We start from the raw sequence: 18812 nt of genomic DNA, 5'->3' as shown, positions 1-18812 counted from the left end.
GGAACCTCGCGACGGGGACCTTCCCATCTGCCGTGACGCAATCGGTGACACCACACAGTGACGTATGGTGACGTGTTTACCCGGAGCCAGGTGCCGGCAGGGCAGCCACACCCTGGGGCCCCCAACTCAGGAGGGCGACGGGTCGGGCGGGTGGGGAAACGGCGCAAAACCCGCCAAAGGCCACATCCGAGCCCTAAACCCTCAGATCCCGCCCGCCGCCGACCGGTTGCTAAGTGACGCCAGCGCGCAGAGGCGCGTGCGCGGCCACGGAGGTGTGCGTGAAGGCGGACGCGCGCCGCGGCGGCGGCGGCGGCGGCGGCGAGGACGGCGGCGACGGCAGCGGCCGAGGGGGCGGTGGCTATAAGGGGGGTGCGGAGCAGGCGGAAGAGGCGTCCGTGCGGGCGGCTAGGTCGCAGAGAAACATCGTTGGGGTGAGTAGCCGGGACCTCGCAGGGGAGGTGGGGCCTGGCCGCACCTGCTGCGCGGGCCCGGGGCGCGGAGACGCGCACCCCCACAGTACCCGCGCGCGCCGCTCCACGCCCCTCTGCCGCTTTTTCCAGGGGCGGGGAAGGAGAGGGGACGGGGGCTGGCGAGGGTCAGTTCCTAGGCGCTGGCGCTCCGGGAAGCGGCAGCGAGGTGCCGACGGAGACTGTGTGTTCCCGGAAGGTGTAGTGGGAAGTAGGTGTCTGGGGGCGTCGAGGTGGCTTTGCCAGGCTCCCCGACAGAGGAGGCGGAATCAGGAGAAGCCCGGGTTCCCAGAACAGCCTCGCAGCCTGCCTGAGACGAGGTTGACCGGGATGGAGAGGAGGTGGAACCGGGGACGTAGTAGGGCTGGGATTCGGAAAGTTTGGCACTGCTGGGGCCTTCCTCGCCCCTGCCCTGGCTGGGCTCCGAGGAGGAGCCGGTTGTTATGGAGAGAGTTGTGAATCAGTGCCTGCGTGCGGCGTCAGACACACCCTCGACCTGGGGAAGGCGATTGTCAGTACTGATAGGGGGCAGCTAACCTGTTGCCTGGAGTTTCCAACTTCACGTGTGTGTGCACGTGCGTAATGCACGCATACAACTTTGCCCTAGGCATTCTGTCACGTTGCTACAGATTTTAAGGCCAGGGGGCAGATATCCATCCTAAATTCTCACTTCCCTCTGGACTCAAATCAGCTGTTTTATTTCTCAGAACCTGTTGTGTTTCTGTCATTACTAGGGCCAAAAAAAGTATGGAGGCACTGTTTTTTATTTTCCTTAATAGAAGTACAGACGTCCTGTTTCCTAGGCACAAAATACAGATTCTGTTCAACGTGTGGGCTGGAAAATGTTGGTGGACAGACAAGCCTGAGTATGAAGGTGTAGCAAATCATCAGCCCAGTGCTGTCAATGCTCTGGCTCCCCTCGTGAGTCAATGTGTGGTGATTGCAGTTGCCATCCTTGGGAGAAAAGAGTATTGAAGATAGGGAAAAAGTCGGTATTTTCTGACTTTTGATTAAGGCAATGCCTAGAACAGAGGTAGATGATACTGAAATTTAATCAGGATCTGTGCAAGAAAATTGAAGAAACATAACTTGTAAGTTTTCATTCAGCTCTAAAATTTTGTGGTTCAGTTTCATAACTGAGGATCTGTGAAGTATGCTGCCTGAGGTGCTTACGTCTTGGAACCAGTAATCTTGCTCTGTAGCACCTAGAGTACTGGAGATTCAGTGTCTCTTGCTCACTGGACTAGGTAGCTTTTAGGACAGGTGTCGTGTCTTTTTTATTCATGGCTTTCTCTTCAGCATCTACACAAGTTTTGCCACAGAGTAGGCATACAATAAGGTATTTGTCATATATTGCACTGTGTATGAGTGTTTACCAATGAATCTAGCTTAGTCCATCAAGGAGTTAATATACGTTCTACCCCCCCCCCCCATCATGTTATATGTGGGAAAAGGGAAAAGAGTTATATGAGTAAATGACATAGAAAACCTGGCTTTTTTTGATAAAGAGCAAATAGACTGGGGGTGCCTGGGTGGTTCAGTCAGTGCAGCGTCAGACTCTTGATTTCTGCTTAGGTCATGATCTCACTTTCATGAGATCAAGCCCTGAATCGGGCTCCACACTGAGCATGGATCTTGCTTAAGATTCTCTCTCTCTCTCTCTCTCTCTCTCTCTCTCTCTCTTCTTCCACCCTTCTCCCCTGCTCATGCTCTCTCTCTAAAATAAAAATAAATAAATACATTTCTAAAAAAGTGTAAATAGTCTGGGCACAATTGGCTAAGTGTGATTCTTCATCTTAGGTCTTGATCCTAGGGTGGTGAGTTCAAACTCCACTTTGGGTGAGTTCAAACTCTGTGTTGGGCTCCTCACTGAGTGTGAAGCCTACTTAGAAAAAAAAAAAAAGCAAATAGTTTGTTATGTGTATGTCAAATGTATGAGCAAAAATATGTCAAATCATCATGAAACCAAATGAGGCAGTATGTAAACAGGTGCTATGTGAGATGCTATACTTTAAGTGCAGTAGAAATTTAGAAAAGATAAGACCTGTGGTGGGCTGAGTTAATGAACTCTTTGGAAGAGGTAAGATTTGATCAGGTCTTTGAAAGAGCTATAAAATTTGAATTAGAGAAGAGGCAAGGAATCATGTTGAGAAAATTGTGTGAATGTGCTTGATGAGGGAGATATTGAGGAGACCTACATGTCTGGTGAGTGGAGTTTACGGTCTCTGATAGGGAGATGTTGGAGAGAGAAGGTTTAGCAGATTGGGAAGGAAAAGTGTTAAGACTAAGGCACTCACTGATAACAAGATAGGGGCTGCTTGCTAGGTGGAATGGGAATTGTGTTAGAATAGTCTTAGACAAGAGTAAGTGTTATCCTTACTTAAGGGATATTATGGTTGAATCAAGATTGGGTTGTTGTATACTTCTGATGTCAATTACTGATTTGAATAAATGCCTCATTAGTGTGAGTGTATCTTATGTACTTTGTCAGCAGCGCGTGTCCCCATTTCTAAAATCTACCTAGTGTGCTTGGGCCTTTCCACTGGAAATCTGAAATGATGTACCCAAAGCAATTATCCAGCTATTCTCAGTGACACAATTTTGCTTGGGATTATCTTTTAGAGTGCCCTGTGAGGTTTGTACTTAACCTCTGATTCTGTAAAATATACAAGTAACGTTTGCTGGGAAAGGAGTCTGTTTGAAGAAGGATGCTAAAAAGCATTGACAAAAAGATTTGAGAAAATTAAAGATGTTGCTGCTGAGTATCGAACCTTTGTTCTTCATAATATCTTTTGTTGTTATGTGGAAATTCTTCAGGCCCATTAAACCTGAAGCTGAATTGCTAACCTACCATGTGTAAAGTTGCAACACCAAATGTTGCATTATTTAACAACTCAGCAAATATTTATTGGGTGCTGGCTATGGCTAGATACTGTGGTGGGTGCTGGGAAGACAAAGAACATGACACGGTGAGCCCAAACCCTGTGAGTTACTACGTGTTCATTAGACGAGACAAACCCCTAAACTTGGGATGTTATGATAAGAGTTAATCACCTTGGAATAAGTAAAATGCTGAGGGCATTGATCACTTTGGAGGAAAAAAAATTGATAGAATCAGGGAAAGCTTTAAAAAGAAGAGGATAGAACTTAGCCCTGCAGGTTAAGTAGAATTTTGCCACATGTAAAAGGGAAAACACACAGTGTAGGAAGAGGGGAGAGCATAAGCACAGTTACTAGAGATTAATATCAATAGGGTTTTTAGAAAACCTTGAATTATTTCTTGATGAGACAGGAAAGATATGGTTGCAGCCAAACTATTAGGGGTTTTCATTCCATTCTAAAAAGCCTAGATTTTCCCTCCTCCCATTCCAACCCCCGTGTTGGTGATGGAGGGCCTTGGAAAGTGGACTCATAAGAAAGTTAATTGGCAGTTCCCGTGCAGAGCTGCATTGGCATGGAGAGGCTAGCAGACCGGTTAGGGTATACGTAAGAGATGCTGGGAGCCTGAAGAGGGACAGCAGGAATGGATGGATTGTAGAGGTATTTTAAAATCTCTCTAATAGAGAGTTGTTAAAATCTCTAAATGTTATGACCAGTTAGTGGTGAGAGAGAGTGGGAAGTTAAAGATGTGTCTAGCTTTAGTAACTGGTGATTATGATGACATTAAATTAGAAAATACAGGAGAAGCAACAGAATTGCAGTGGAGGGAAGAAATGATGGCATGTTAATTATCAGGTCCCTGTGTAGAGTTTGGAGAGGTCCACTGGGTGATTGGAAATTCTACTCCAGAGTTGATGAGGCAGTTTAGGAATAATTGTAACAGTCTATAGGGCCAAGAAAATAGTACTATTCTAGGAGTAGTGTAGTAGTTAACACTGTGGACTTTGGAATCAGGAAAACCTGAAGTCTTGTCTATTTCACTTACTGGTTGGTTCACGTGACCTTGGACAAGTTGTTTAACATCTCTAAGCCTTAATTTCTTCTGAAAAGTGGGGTTAATAATACTTCAAAGAATAGTTGTGGAGATTAAATAAATAGAATGTGCACAATGATTAGCATAATGCCTAGCTTATAAATGCTTAATAAATGATAGCTGTTGCTATTAATAGTGGTAGTAATAGTGACAGTTATAGAGGTAGTAGAAGAAGATACAACTACCCAGAAGAGTGGAGAATGAGAACTGGAAAGAACAAGGAATGGAACTTGTGGACATCAACACTTAGATTAAATTTAGATTGGTTCTCAAACTTGAGCATGCATTAGAAATACCTGAGGCCCAACGATCTCTTTTGCAGTGCTGGTGGGAATGCAAACTGGTGCAGTCACTCTGGAAAACAGTATGGAGCTTCCTCAAAAAGTTAAAAATAGAATTACCCTATGACCCAGCAATTGAACTACTAGATATTTATCCAAGGGATACAGGTGTGCTGTTTCGAAGGGATACAGGCACCCCAATATTTATAGCAGCGCTATCAACAATAGCCAAAGTATGGAAAGAACCCAAATGTCCATCCATGGATGAATGGATAAAGAAGATGTGGTGTGTATATATGTGTGTGTGTGTGTGTGTGTGTGTATGTGTGTGTGTATATATATATATATATATACACACACACACACAATGGATTATTACTCAGCAATCAAAAAGAATGAAATCTTGCATTTGCAACTATGTGGATGGAACTAGAGGGTATTATGCTAAGTGAAATTAGTCAGAGAAAGACAAATATAGGACTTAACTCATATGATAAATTTAAGATACAAAGCAGATGAACATAAGGAAAGGGAAGCAAAAATAATATAAAAACAGGGTGTGGGACAAAACGTAACAGACTCTTAAATATGGAGAACAAACAGAGGGTTACTGGAAGGCTTGTGGGAGGGGGGTGGGCTAAATGGGCAAGGGACATTTAAGGTATTTACTCCTGAAATCATTGTTGCACTATATGCTAACTAACTTGGATATAAACAAACAAACAAAAAAAAATACCTGAGGCCTTGATAAAACACAGATTGCTGGGCCCCACCCCCACAGTTTCTGATTCAGTAGGTCTGAGTGGGGATTGAGAATTTGCATTTTGAACAAGTTCTCAGGAGATGCTGATGCTGGTGTTCCCAAGACCTCACTTTGAGGACTACTGACTTAAAGGATGGATGAAAGAAGAGAAACCGGCATAGAGACTAACAAAAACTGGTGGACAGAGAACCAGGAGAGAGTGTAGAGAAGGATAGGGAGGTAGCAGCCTGCAGACTGTAGATCCACCAGTGTGCTTTCCAGTTCTCTAGACTTCATCTTGTTATTACTGTCTTCTCCAGAATTTGGCATAATACTCGGCACATAGCAATGCTTGTTTGAACCTTGAAGCCCCTTAGTACTGTCCTTGTGCATGATTGCACGTACTTCATGTGCAGATTTCATTCATTCTTTTATCTCTGCTGAGTCATAGGGTGCTGTTTCTAATGTTACACACACACACACACTAACTACAGAAAATTTCTTTCAAATAGCTGATGCATTAGCTAGCTGCTGTGACTTTGAATTAGATATCTTACCCTCCCCCCTTTTATTTATAATGTCAGAGAGTCCAAAATAATTGTCAGTAACAAGTGTCAGGAGGATAGTCTGTGTCTTGAATTAGGCACTTTGCAGGTTTACAAGGTAAGCAAATAGTATACTCCCTGTACCTTGGAAGTTTGCAGTAGGATGGGTGAAGGAAGGGAACAGGAGGAGATAAGATCACAGAAATGTGGATTGAGAGGAACCTCAATATAAAGGCTTTTTCCTTGTTTGCCGGTATACTTTGTATCTTATGTGTCTGAGGACTTTAGCATATAGAGCAAATATTAGTTCTAATCTCTGATAGGAAGTTAAAAGATTTACACTGTATAAGGAAATCAAACACTAGTTGTGCAAAGATATAAGTACTATAAAGAGATTTCAGGAGTTAAGTTGTAGTTTCATGATGGACTAGTTAGCTACTCACCATGCTTCTTTGGTTCTTGTTATCTCTCATTTATTTTTTCTGTTAATATTTAAGTATTTTACTTACTATGTGCCAGAAACTGTAAAGTGCTGGGCATAGGGAAATAATTCTCTGGGCATCTAACACTGGCTTTAGTTAGGGGGTATGATACTGTGTAAATGAGTGTGCACCCATGTCAGGAAGATCTGATATCTGCATTTTATAATTTTAAGAATATATTGATATGAGTAGACATCAAGAACTTGAAGTTAAATTCATTCAACTTGTGTATGCAAGGGACCATGAAAAAATATAAGCTGAAAAACTGAGTGTCCTCTTTCTGTCTTGTACCCTCATATTCTATCTTGTTCCATTTTCTCCTTTCCATTCTTACTGCTTTTACCTTCATTGAAATCCTCAATTTCTTGCCTGGATTATTGCATTAGAGTCTTTAACTATACAGCAGTGGTTCTAGGGACAGCATTAAAGTCTCCTGGTAACTTGTTTCAAGTGGAAATTTGTGGACCTCACTCTAGAGCTTCTGATTGAGAAACTCTGGGGATGGTGCCTGGCGATCTGTTTTATTGCTCTGTCTAGGTGGTTCTGCTGCAACTAAAGTTTGGGAACCATGGACAGGGTGTTTGTAAAATTGTAGGAGCTTTTAAAGAAATTAGTAGATGCCAAAAGTGGAGAAAGAAGTGAACAATCTGAGAAGCAGGAACACATGAACCAAGCTGACTAGGGTGTAAGGTACCTCCCACAAGCGGGAAGGAAGACTCATTTGTTTCCTTTCTGGCTGGTTTATTTGTCCTGTAGGGTACGTATTCTTTGGCCCAGGATCCTAAACTCACACTGACGCTTTCTTGCTGGGACCCCAGCTCACATAGAAAATGTCTGTATCTTTTGATGGCTTCCCTCAGGAATTCTACCAGACATTTAAAGCAGAGTTAATACCTATCCTTCTCAGGCTGCTCCAAAAAATAGAAATGGAAGGAAAACTTCCAGACTCATTCTATGAAGCCAGCATTACTTTGATTCCCAAACCAGACTGAGACCCCACAAAAAAAGAGAACTACAGGCCAGTATCCCTGATGAATATGGATGCAAAAATTCTCAACAAGATACTAGCAAATTGAATTCAACAACATATAAAAAGAATTATTCACCATGATCCAGTGGGATTCATCCCTGGGCTGCAGTGTTGGTTCAATATTTGCAAATCAATCAGTGTTAATAAAAGAAAGGATGAGAACCATATGATCCTGTCAATATATGCATAAAAAGCATTTGACAAAATGCAGCATCTTTTCTTAAAAACTCTCAAGAAAGTCAGGATGGAAGGAACATACTTAAACACCATAAAAGCCATATATGAAAAGCCCACAGCTAGTATCATCCTCAATGGGGAAAAACTGAGAGCTTTACCCCCCTCTGAGATCAGGAATACGACAGGGATGTCCACTCTCACCACTGTTGTTTAACATAGTTTTGGAAGTCCTAGCATCAGTAATCAGACAACAAAATGAAATAAAAGGCATTCAAAATTGGCAAAGAAGAAGTCACACATTCACTTTTTGCAGACAACATGATACTCTACATGGAAAACCCAAAAGACTCCACCAAAAGACTCCTGGAAGTGATACATGAATTCAGCAAAGTCGCAGGGTACAAAATCAATGTACAGAAATTGGGTGCATTTTTATATACCAATAATGAAGCAACAGAAGGAGAAATAAAGAAACTGATCCTGTTTACAGTTGTACCAAGAACCATAAAATACCTAGGAATAAACCTAACCAAAGATGTAAAAGATCTGTATGCTGAAAACTATAGAAAGCTTATGAAGGAAATTGAAGAAGACACAAAGAAATGGAAAAACATTCCGTGCTGATGGGTTGGAATAATAAATATTGTTACAATGTCAATACTACCCAAAGCAATCTACACATTCAGTGCAATCCCAATCAAAATTGCACCAGCATTCTTCTCAAAGCTAGAACAAACAATCCTAAAATTTGTGTGGAACCACAAAAGACCCTGAATAGCCAAAGTAATACTGAAGAAGGAAACCAAAGCGGAGGTATCACAATCCCAGACTTTAGCCTCTACTACAAAGCTGTCATTGTCAAGACAGCATGGTATTGGCACAGAAACAGAGACATAGACCAATGGAATAGGATAGAGAACCCAGAACTGGACCCAAAAATGTATGGCTAGCTAATCTTTGACAAAGCAGAGAAACATTTCCAAAGGGAAAAAGACAGTCTCTTTAGAAAATGGTGCTGGGAGAACTGGACAGCAATATGTAGAAGAATGAAACTAGACCACTTTCTTACACCATACACAAAAATAAACTCAAAATGGATGAAATACCTAAATGTGAGACAGGAAACCATCAAAACCCTAGAGGAGAAAGCAGGCAACAACTTCTTTGACCTCAGCTGCAGCAATTTCTTACTAGACACATCTCGAAAGGCAAGGGAATTAAAAGCAAAAAATGGACTATTGGGACCTCATCAAGATAAAAAGCTTCTGCACTGCAAAGGAAACCAAATCAACAAAACTGAAAGGCAACCAACAGAATGGGAAAAGATATTTGCAAATGACATATCAGATAAAGGGCTAGTATCCAAAATCTATAAAGAACTCACCAAACTCCACACCTGAAAAATGAATAATCCAGGGAAGAAATGGGCAGAAGACATGAATAGACACTTTTCCAAAGAAGACTTCCGGATGGCCAACAGACACGTGAAACTATGCTCAAGGTCAGTCATCATCAGGGAAATACAAATCAAAGCCACACTGAGATACCACCTCACACCAATCAGAGTGGCTAAAATTAACAACTCAGGAAACAACAGATGCTGACGAGGATGTGGAGAAACGGGAACCCTCTTGCACGGTTGGTGGGAATGCAAACTGGTGCAGTCACTCTGGAAAACAGTGTGGAGGTTCCTCAAAAAATTAAAAATAGAACTACCCTATGACCCAGCAATAGCACTGCTAGGAATTTACCCAAAGGATACAGGAGTGCTGATGCATAGGGGCACATGTACCCCAATGTTTATGGCAGCACTTTCAACAATAACCAAATTATGGAAGGAGCCCAAATGTCCATCAAGTGATGAATGGATAAAGAAGATGTGGTTTATATATACAATGGAATGCTACTTGGCAATGAGAAAGAATGAAATCCTGCTATTTGCAGCAATGTGGATGGACCTGGAGGGTATTATGCTAAGTGAAATAAGTTAGTCAGGGAAAGACAGATACATGTTTTCACTCTTATGTGGATCTTGAGGAACTTAACAGAAGACCATGGGGGAGTGGAAGGGGAAAAAATAGTTACAAACAGAGAGGGAGGAAGGCAAACCATAAGAGACTCTTAAATACAGAGAAAAACAGGGTTGATGGGGGTTGGGGGAGAGAGGAAAGTGGGTGATGGGCATTGAGGAGGGCACTTGTTGGGATGAACACTGGGTGTTGTATGTAAGCCAATTTGACAATAAATTATATTAAAAAAAAAAGGGGGCGCCTGGGTGGCGCAGTCGGTTAAGCGTCCGACTTCAGCCAGGTCACGATCTTGCAGTCCGTGAGTTTGAGCCCCGCGTCAGGCTCTGGGCTGATGGCTCGGAGCCTGGAGCCTGTTTCTGATTCTGTGTCTCCCTCTCTCTCTGCCCCTCCCCCGTTCATGCTCTGTCTCTCTCTGTCCCAAAAATAAATAAAAACGTTGAAAAAAAAAATTAAAAAAAAAAAAAAAAGAAAAAAATGTCTATATCTTAAAACTTCCTGTTTCTGTTGTCCAGCATAGCACACAAACAGAAAAGTATGTGGAACACAAATACTGCACTTAATGAATTAGTTTAAAGTAACATCCAATATTTTGTCCCTCAGCTTAAGAATAAAACACTGTTGGGGGCGCCTGTGTGGCGCAGTCAGTTGAACATCTGACTTCAGCTCAGGTCATGGTCTCGCAGTTTGTGAGTTTGAGCCCTACATCTGGCTCTCTGCTGTCAGCCTGTCAACTCAGAGCCTGCTTCGGATCCTCTATTCCCCTCTCTCTGCCCCCCCCCCCCCCGCGCTTGTGCTTTCTCAAAAATAAATATTTAAAATTAAAAAATATATAAAAAATAAAAAATAAAACACTGCTGGTCCCTGGGCACTCATCAGGTGCCCTTTCCTGGCCCTTCCCAATCTCAGCATCTCTCCCAAAAGTAAACACTGTCCTGACTTTATAATATTACTTCCTCTTATTTTAAGTTTTATCCCTTAAGTATACACTTCAAATACTTATAAGCTATTGGCCTATTTTTGAACTTTTTGTAAATGAAGTCATAAATGTGTATTCTTTGTGTTTGGCTTGTTTAATATTACATTTTTGAGATTATTCATCTTGTTGCATACAGCTAATTTTTTGATTTTCACTGCTGCATAGTATTCTATTTCAGGACTATACAATTTATCCTTTCTGCTTTTGGTGGACTTTTGGGTTGTTTCTAGGGCCTTTTGTTTTTTAGCTAGGATATTCTTATACATGCTCATGAACATATTTTACCTTAGGGTATAATAGTGTAGAATTACTGAGTCATATATTATACAGGTCTTTAATATCAGTAGATAACAGCAAACTTTTCTAAAGTGGCTAAACTACTTAAATGTTTCTATTTATTTTTGAGTCTTTATATTATCACTTACATCAAGCCAGCTAATACTCATACCATAGTTTTCAGTACCTAGCTGAAATCCTAGAAACAGAGAAGGCAGCTTAATGAAGAAACACCCTTTGTAACCAACACCTCAGCCAACATCAACTCATTACCTTTTTAAAAAAAATCATTTGTGGGGCACCCGGGTGGTTCAGTCAGTTAAGCATCCGACTTCGGCTTGGGTCACAATCTCGCGGTTTGTGGGTTTGAGCCCCGCGTCGGGCTCTGTGCTGACAGTTCAGAGCCTGGAGCCTGTTTCGGATTCTGTGTCTCCCTCTCTCTCTGCCCTCCCCTACTTGTGCTCTGTCTCTCAAAAATAAATGAACTTTTAAAAAAAATCATTTTTTGAGGAGGTAATTTATGGACATGGTACAAAATTCAGAAATACAAAGGGGTACACAGTGGAAAGTAAGTCTTCCTTTCATTCGTACCTGACAGACCTCCAGTTCTTCCTTCTGGGAGCAGCCACTATTACCGCTGATCGATTAATTTGTTCAGCAGATTTTTATTGAGTGCCACTGAAGCACCAGGCATCGTTACAGTGTTTGGAGACAGAGGAGTGAATAAAATAGGCAAAGATCTGCTCTCACTCATGGATTCTTCCATTCTATTAGAGGTGATTAAAAGTAGTAAAGATGCCTGTATACCTTTGCAGAAATATTCCGTGTGTATATGGCATATTTTGTATTTGTTCTTAAACATAAATGTCACATACCACATTACTGCCCTTGCTTTTTTTGCATTGTATCTTGAGGGCTGTTCCATATTAGTATGTGAAGAGCCTGCCTCATTCTCTTTAGCAGCCCTTACAGCGTTCCATTGTATGGTTGTTGTCAGGAAAAAACTGCGGAGGACTGAAATGGGCATAAAATATCCCTGACTGCCCTATCTAGTGCACTCTTCCAGGCTGTCTGTACCTTTCATTTTCTTTGAGCTGTTTTATAACTATAAATTGTAGAAAACTGATAGTAATGCAGATGATTCTTATCCATAGAGACCAAGTGGGTTTTGTCTAGTGGAATACATCAAATGTTGTCCTGAGGATATAGACTAGTTTTGCATCTATTTGTAAAGCAGTGTTAGTATTCCACATAGGGTGCGTGTGTCTTGTGTGTGTGTGTGTTCTTTGACTTCTCCATTTAACTGATTATAATATCTTAATGAATGCTTCATTAATTAATGATTTAAATAAAATCATTAAATTAAAATGTAAACCATTTGATATGGTTTATATTTGTATGTGTCATGATACCTTTTAACAGATACATTATAATAAGTTCCCTCTCGATGGCCACTTTATTTCTTCAGAAAGCAGTTCATACGAGTTTTAGACAGTTTTGGGCACAGAAAATCTGTGCTATCATAAAGCAGTACTTTGTGATGCTTCAACAAAGAGATTAATGGATGAGACTGTTTTGGTAGATCTTCCATCAAGCATTGTGACCTAGTCCCTGCCCTCAAGGAGTTTATAGTCTAGTGGAGGAGGAGGAGGAATGTGTCAGATGAAGTGTAGCATGGATACTGGATAATCTAGGAGATAGCTAAAATGAGGTTGCCCTAAGGGCAGAAAGAACAGCATGGACTTGCTTTCCTCACAGGATTTGCTTTTTTTCACACACCCCTGGTCTGGGCTTACTGAGGCAGAACTAAACATCGCCCTCTTTTCTTTTTTTTTTTAATTTTTTTTTCAACGTTTATTTATTTTTGGGACAGAGAGAGACAGAGCATGAACGGGCGAGGGGCAGAGAGAGAGGGAGACACAGAATCGGAAACAGGCTCCAGGCTCTGAGCCATCAGCCCAGAGCCCGACGCGGGGCTCGAACTCACGGACCGCGAGATCGTGACCTGGCTGAAGTCGGACGCTTAACCGACTGCGCCACCCAGGCGCCCCAACATCGCCCTCTTTTCAATGCTTGGTGCCAGTGTACTTGTTTTTATGCTTATTGTGGAACTAGTCAAGTCTTGGGGACTCCAGTGGAATCCCGTGGCTCCAGTTGCCAGCACAGTGGTTTGTCTGTTCTTACAGATGGTGGCATTAGCAGGAGAATATAGTGGAGTCACATAGTTGGGGTGGAAGTGGGTTAGTGGTTATATTCTAAAGTCAGGACAAAATGTAAAAATCAAGTACTGTGAAAATTTTCTTTAGAAGACCCTTTAATGCCTACAGAATCCCATGTCGTGGTTCTCTTAATACAGGAAATGTCCCCAAATAAGGTAATTTGGATTATGGAGTTTAATTTTATTAGAACTTTTGTTTGACGTCCTTAATTTGGCTTATTAACACCTCACCATTACTAGCAATTTCTGGCTTGCCTCTACAGCACCACTATGAAACTGTCTTGGCAGTTATGTAACTGGTGTTTGATAAAGTTCTCTCAGATACCTAGTTCCCTATTCTGTCAGTAATCATCTTGTGTGCAGTTATACTGTTTGCATTGATTTCTTTGCTCTACTGTTCTGTCACCCCTCCAGTAAGGTTTAATTACCCAAATGTTAACGTAATGTTACACTTTGTTAACTACTGAGGAATTATGTACAATTTATTTCAATGGTATTAAATTCTTTTGATGTGAAACAAACACTCTTTCAGAGGTTTTTTTTTTTTAATGTCTATTTTTGAGAGAGTTCAAGTTGGGGGGGGAAGGATGGGGGGAAGGACAGAGGATCCGAAACAGGCTCTGCGCTGACAGTCTGACAGCAGCAAGCCCGATGTGGGTCTTGAACTCACTAACCGGGAGATCATGACCTGGAGCTAAAGTCAGACACTCAACCGACTGAGCCACCCAGGCACCCACCCTCTCCAGAGTTTTTAAAGAAAGGGTTAATTTTCCTAAGGCAGGGTAACTCTGTTCTACCACTTCTCTTCCTTTCTGTTGTCAGTGTTTCTCTTAGGCCTTCAATTAATTTTTTTGCCACCTCCGGTTATCAGTGATTGAGAAAATTCCCAAATCACTCATATCTTGTTTCAGGCTTGACTACAGCAAGGAACACTGAATGGAATCATTGAGTCTGGAGTGATGGGTAGCTCCAGCTATTTCTGACTCCTCTTTCTGTATAAGTAATTGAATTCACGTAAGTTAAATTTCAGTATGATGTGACTCCTTTGTAGTAAGAATTGGCCTAATTCAGATGGAATTGGAGATGAGATTCCCAGGCAGCTTCCGTTTCATCCATGCAAACATCTGTTGATCTCCTGCTAAGTTATATCAAGTGCTGCAAATACAAAGGAGAATAATTTGTTTCCTGTCCACAAAGGATTTGTGATCTAGTGGGGGAGGTAGATTTAAAGGTAGATGATTGTATGGCACAAAAACAGACACATAGACCAATGGAATAGAATAGAAACCCCAGAACTAGACCCACAAACGTATGGCCAACTCATCTTTGACAAAGCAGGAAAGAACATCCAATGGAAAAAAGACAGTCTCTTTAACAAATGGTGCTGGGAGAACTGGACAGCAACATGCAGAAGGTTGAAACTAGACCACTTTCTCACACCATTCACAAAAATAAACTCAAAATGGATCAAGGACCTGAATGTGAGACAGGAAACCATCAAAACCTTAGAGGAGAAAGCAGGAAAAGACCTCTCTGACCTCAGCCGTAGCAATCTCTTACTCGACACATCCCCAAAGGCAAGGGAATTAAAAGCAAAAGTGAATTACTGGGACCTTATGAAGATAAAAAGCTTCTGCACAGCAAAGGAAACAACCAACAAAACTAAAAGGCAACCAACGGAATGGGAAAAGATATTTGCAAATGACATATCGGACAAAGGGCTAGTCTCCAAAATCTATAAAGAGCTCACCAAACTCCACACCCGAAAAGCAAATAACCCAGTGAAGAAATGGGCAGAAAACATGAATAGACACTTCTCTAAAGAAGACATCCGGATGGCCAACAGGCACATGAAAAGATGTTCAGCGTCGCTCCTTATCAGGGAAATACAAATCAAAACCACACTCAGGTATCACCTCACGCCAGTCAGAGTGGCCAAAATGAACAAATCAGGAGACTATAGATGCTGGAGAGGATGTGGAGAAACGGGAACCCTCTTGCACTGTTGGTGGGAATGCAAATTGGTGCAGCCGCTCTGGAAAGCAGTGTGGAGGTTCCTCAGAAAATTAAAAATAGACCTACCCTATGACCCAGCAATAGCACTGCTAGGAATTTATCCAAGGGACACAGGAGTACTGATGCATAGGGGCACTTGTACCCCAATGTTCACAGCAGCACTCTCAACAATAGCCAAATTATGGAAAGAGCCTAAATGTCCATCAACTGATGAATGGATAAAGAAATTGTGGTTTATATACACTATGGAATACTACGTGGCAATGAGAAAAAATGAAATATGGCCTTTTGTAGCAACGTGGATGGAACTGGAGAGTGTGATGCTAAGTGAAATAAGCCATACAGAGAAAGACAGATACCATATGGTTTCACTCTTATGTGGATCCTGAGAAACTTAACAGGAACCCATGGGGGAAGGGAAGGAAAAAAAAAAAAAAAAAAGAGTGGGAGAGAGCCAAAGCATAAGAGACTGTTGAGAACTGAGAGCAAACTGAGGGTTGATGGGGGGTGGGAGGGAGGAGAGGGTGGGTGATGGGTATTGAGGAGGGCACCTTTTGGGATGAGCACTGGGTGTTGTATGGAAACCAATTTGACAATAAATTTCATATATAAATAAAAAAAAAATAAAAAAAAATAAAGGTAGATGATTGTAATATAAAGTGGTAAGTGCTGTGAGAATAATATATCAAGACTGTTAGCTTAGAATTTATATGCCATGAATACTTAGTCTATCAGTACTTCTGTGGAGATTCTTAATAAGCACTGATGTTCAGAGAAGGCTTCCTGGTGAATCTGATACCTTATTACCCCTAAAGAATAAGGCTTTACCTCTGCAGGGGGTCAAGGGAATATGTATTTTTGACAGGGAGATGGCACAGTGTGTCAGGGTCAGTGGTGTTGCTGAAGCATAAAGTGAGAGGTAGGGCATCCTCAGAGAGGAGGCTAGAGTGGTAGGCAAGGGTCAGTTCAGAGAGGCCTATGGATGTCCTGTCTGTGAACTTGTATACCATTCCAATGACCATAATATGATCATTAATTATAAAGTTACTAATAAACCACCTGTTAAGCACTTACTATATGCCAGGGACTATATTAAGTGTTCTGTAGTTATTTAATCCTCTTGGACATTCACAAGTGAAAATACGATTGGTTGGTTATTGGTTGGTTATTGTGCAAGCCGAGTGGATATGGAACTGAGGGGGATAAAATGGGAGGTGGGGAGATAGTTTGGAAGCTGTTGAAGTAGTGCAGGTGAGAGATGGTTGAAGCCTGAACTAGAGTAGAAGTTATTAGATAGGCATATGAAGGATGAATTAGAGGAATAATATTTAGGAGGTAAAATAAGATCTAATTAATTGATTACACAGGGTGGGGTCAGGGAAAGGAAAAAGTCAAGGGAAATATACAGGTTTTTAGCATGAGTTACTTGTGTGGTGATACTACCTTTTAAGGTAAAGGACACTGGAGGAGGGCCTGCATTAAGAGAAGATTAGTTTGGTATTGAGTATGCTGATTTGAAGTGCCAGTGGGGACATGTGGTGGAATCATATTGCAGGCACACAAATCTGAAATACAGAAGAGAGAGAGGTCTGGCTTAGAGATAGAAATTTGGAAGTTGGCAACCAGCAGTTGAAACCAGGAGGAATGATAAACTCACAAGGAAGGCGTGGCCCTGGGGAGTATGCGTCTTAAAGACCAAGTAGTGAAAGAAGAGACTCAGAGGTAAAATGAGAACCAGGAGAGGAGAGTGTCACAGAGGTTAAGGGAGTAGAGTTTCAAGAAGGGTATGTTCAAGAGTGTCACATGCTACAGCGAGATCCAGAAAGATAAGAATGGAAAGTGAATCTTGGGTATTCCAATTAAGAAGTCATTGATGACCTTGGTTAGAGCGGTTTCAGTCGGGTGATGGGCCGTGTGAGACTTAAGTGGATTTAGAAGTGAATTGGAGTTTAGAAAGAGGAGGCCAGGGGTGTGGATAATCTTATGAAAAGTTTGAGTAAAAACTGGAAAAAGGATTAGAAAATATGTGTGAGGTGTAAGGGTGAACAGCTACCTCTAAACTCTTCATGCTCTCAACCTTAGGGAAGCTGGTTTGGGCTCAGTTCAACAAGTTGCATGTTTTTGAAACCTTTTGAGAGTGTAGACTCAAATCCTGAGAGCTAGGGTCAGCTGTTTCCTGTAGCCTCCCAGTAGCCCTTCTGTACCTGAATGGACTGTAATTTGGTCTAATTTGTCAATGCAGTGTATGTGTCAGAAAATCATCACCAAAGTGCACCATCCTAAATGATATTTTGGTCAAAAAAAAAAAAAAAGTGACGGGAGAAATTAATAAAGGAAACCCTGGGAAGGAAAAGGTATCAACCATTGTACTATGTCCTTCGCATGTCTTATTCTATACTTTATTGCATCCTCATAGCCACCATTCTGGGGGTGGGGTTATCCCCATTTTCTCAATGAGGAATTGAGATCCTATAGTCCTATGTCTCCTTATCTTACCCCAGCTTCTGCCACTGATGACTGTGACCTTGGATAGGTTTCTCAGTTTCCTCCTCTATAAAAAGCTGTGGTTTTGATCCTTAAGTCCTTTCCAGCTCTAGGGTTCTAGGCATCTGTGAATATTTATTAGTGTTGCTATTTGGGCATGAAAAAAAAGGGCCATTCAGGGAATTTCCCCCCTCTCAGTGAATTAATAACTTAATAGTAACACTGTCAGGTTGTTCAGACTAAATAATTTATTTTCCCATCACAAAGTGAGTACCCATTATGTATGTGGCCTTAGAAAGCTACTGTAAAATAAATCAAGTAAATAGGCTTGGTGACAGGCTCTCCATCAGTTGTTACTAGCCCTGGGCACATGGGCAAATCGCTACCTGCAAGATTGTGTGATGATTTTAAAGTGTGTTATAGGTTAAGTGCTAAGTATTTTTATTAATTTAGGAAGTACTTTGGCATGTGGCCTTTAAAATTGCATTATTATATTATCATAAATCTTGATTAAGGCAACAAAACATATTTACTATGGCCAGCTTCACAGCTGGGGTGAAATATTTTATAGCGTGTATAATGAGCCACTAGATGATGGTGATTCTCTGTTCACATCTGAAAGATGAGAGTTGGGAAATGAATTAGAGGCTTTAAAGGGCTATTTAATTGTGAAAATTAATTTCAAGGAACAGTATCATGTGCTCAGTGAGTATTTAATAATTGAGGAGGAGGAGGGAAAAAAGGGAATTGTGAGGCTTTCAAACCTTCTTAAGTCCATTTTGGAAAAAGGAGAAAAATATAATGCTAATGTGACTTTCAAAGACATACTCTACAACAGTAATGTAAAAGAAGCAAAATTAACCAGTGCTAGGCATTTTAAGAGTTAAATATTCTCCCAATTTGAAGCCAATGTGTTCTAGATACACTGTGCCTGGCAAGCAGATGTTTTCAATGGATGTGGAATCTCTCAGAGGGCATTTGGAAAACTTACAGGGGCATTTTTGTTTTCTAATGTGGTTGAGATACATATTATTTTATTATAAATTATTTTCTTTTGTTTTTTCCCTTACATTTTAGCCAGTGTCTTATCTTAAGTTGTTGAGTAGGTTCTAAAT

At 41.4% G+C, this 18812-nt stretch overlaps 1 protein-coding gene across 4 annotated transcripts in view; it reads left to right on the top strand.

Moving 5' to 3' along the window:
- The first annotated feature begins 308 nt into the window (after positions 1-308).
- Positions 309-18812, top strand: part of BTBD9 (BTB domain containing 9) — a 417923-nt gene continuing 399419 nt past the window's right edge. The window contains exon 1 of one of the 4 annotated variants that reach the window (XM_040473393.1): positions 309-431. The gene's annotated coding sequence lies outside the window, so the exon portion shown is untranslated. Of the gene's footprint in view, positions 432-614; positions 679-18812 lie in introns of those variants that run through there. The other 3 variants (XM_040473395.1, XM_040473392.1, XM_040473394.1) reach the window with 3 other exon arrangements.

Source organism: Herpailurus yagouaroundi, unplaced genomic scaffold (assembly GCF_014898765.1).
Source record: "Herpailurus yagouaroundi ecotype Mexico unplaced genomic scaffold, PumYag 139, whole genome shotgun sequence".
Taxonomy (NCBI): domain Eukaryota; kingdom Metazoa; phylum Chordata; class Mammalia; order Carnivora; family Felidae; genus Herpailurus; species Herpailurus yagouaroundi.
This window is presented reverse-complemented; position numbering and strand designations above follow the sequence as displayed.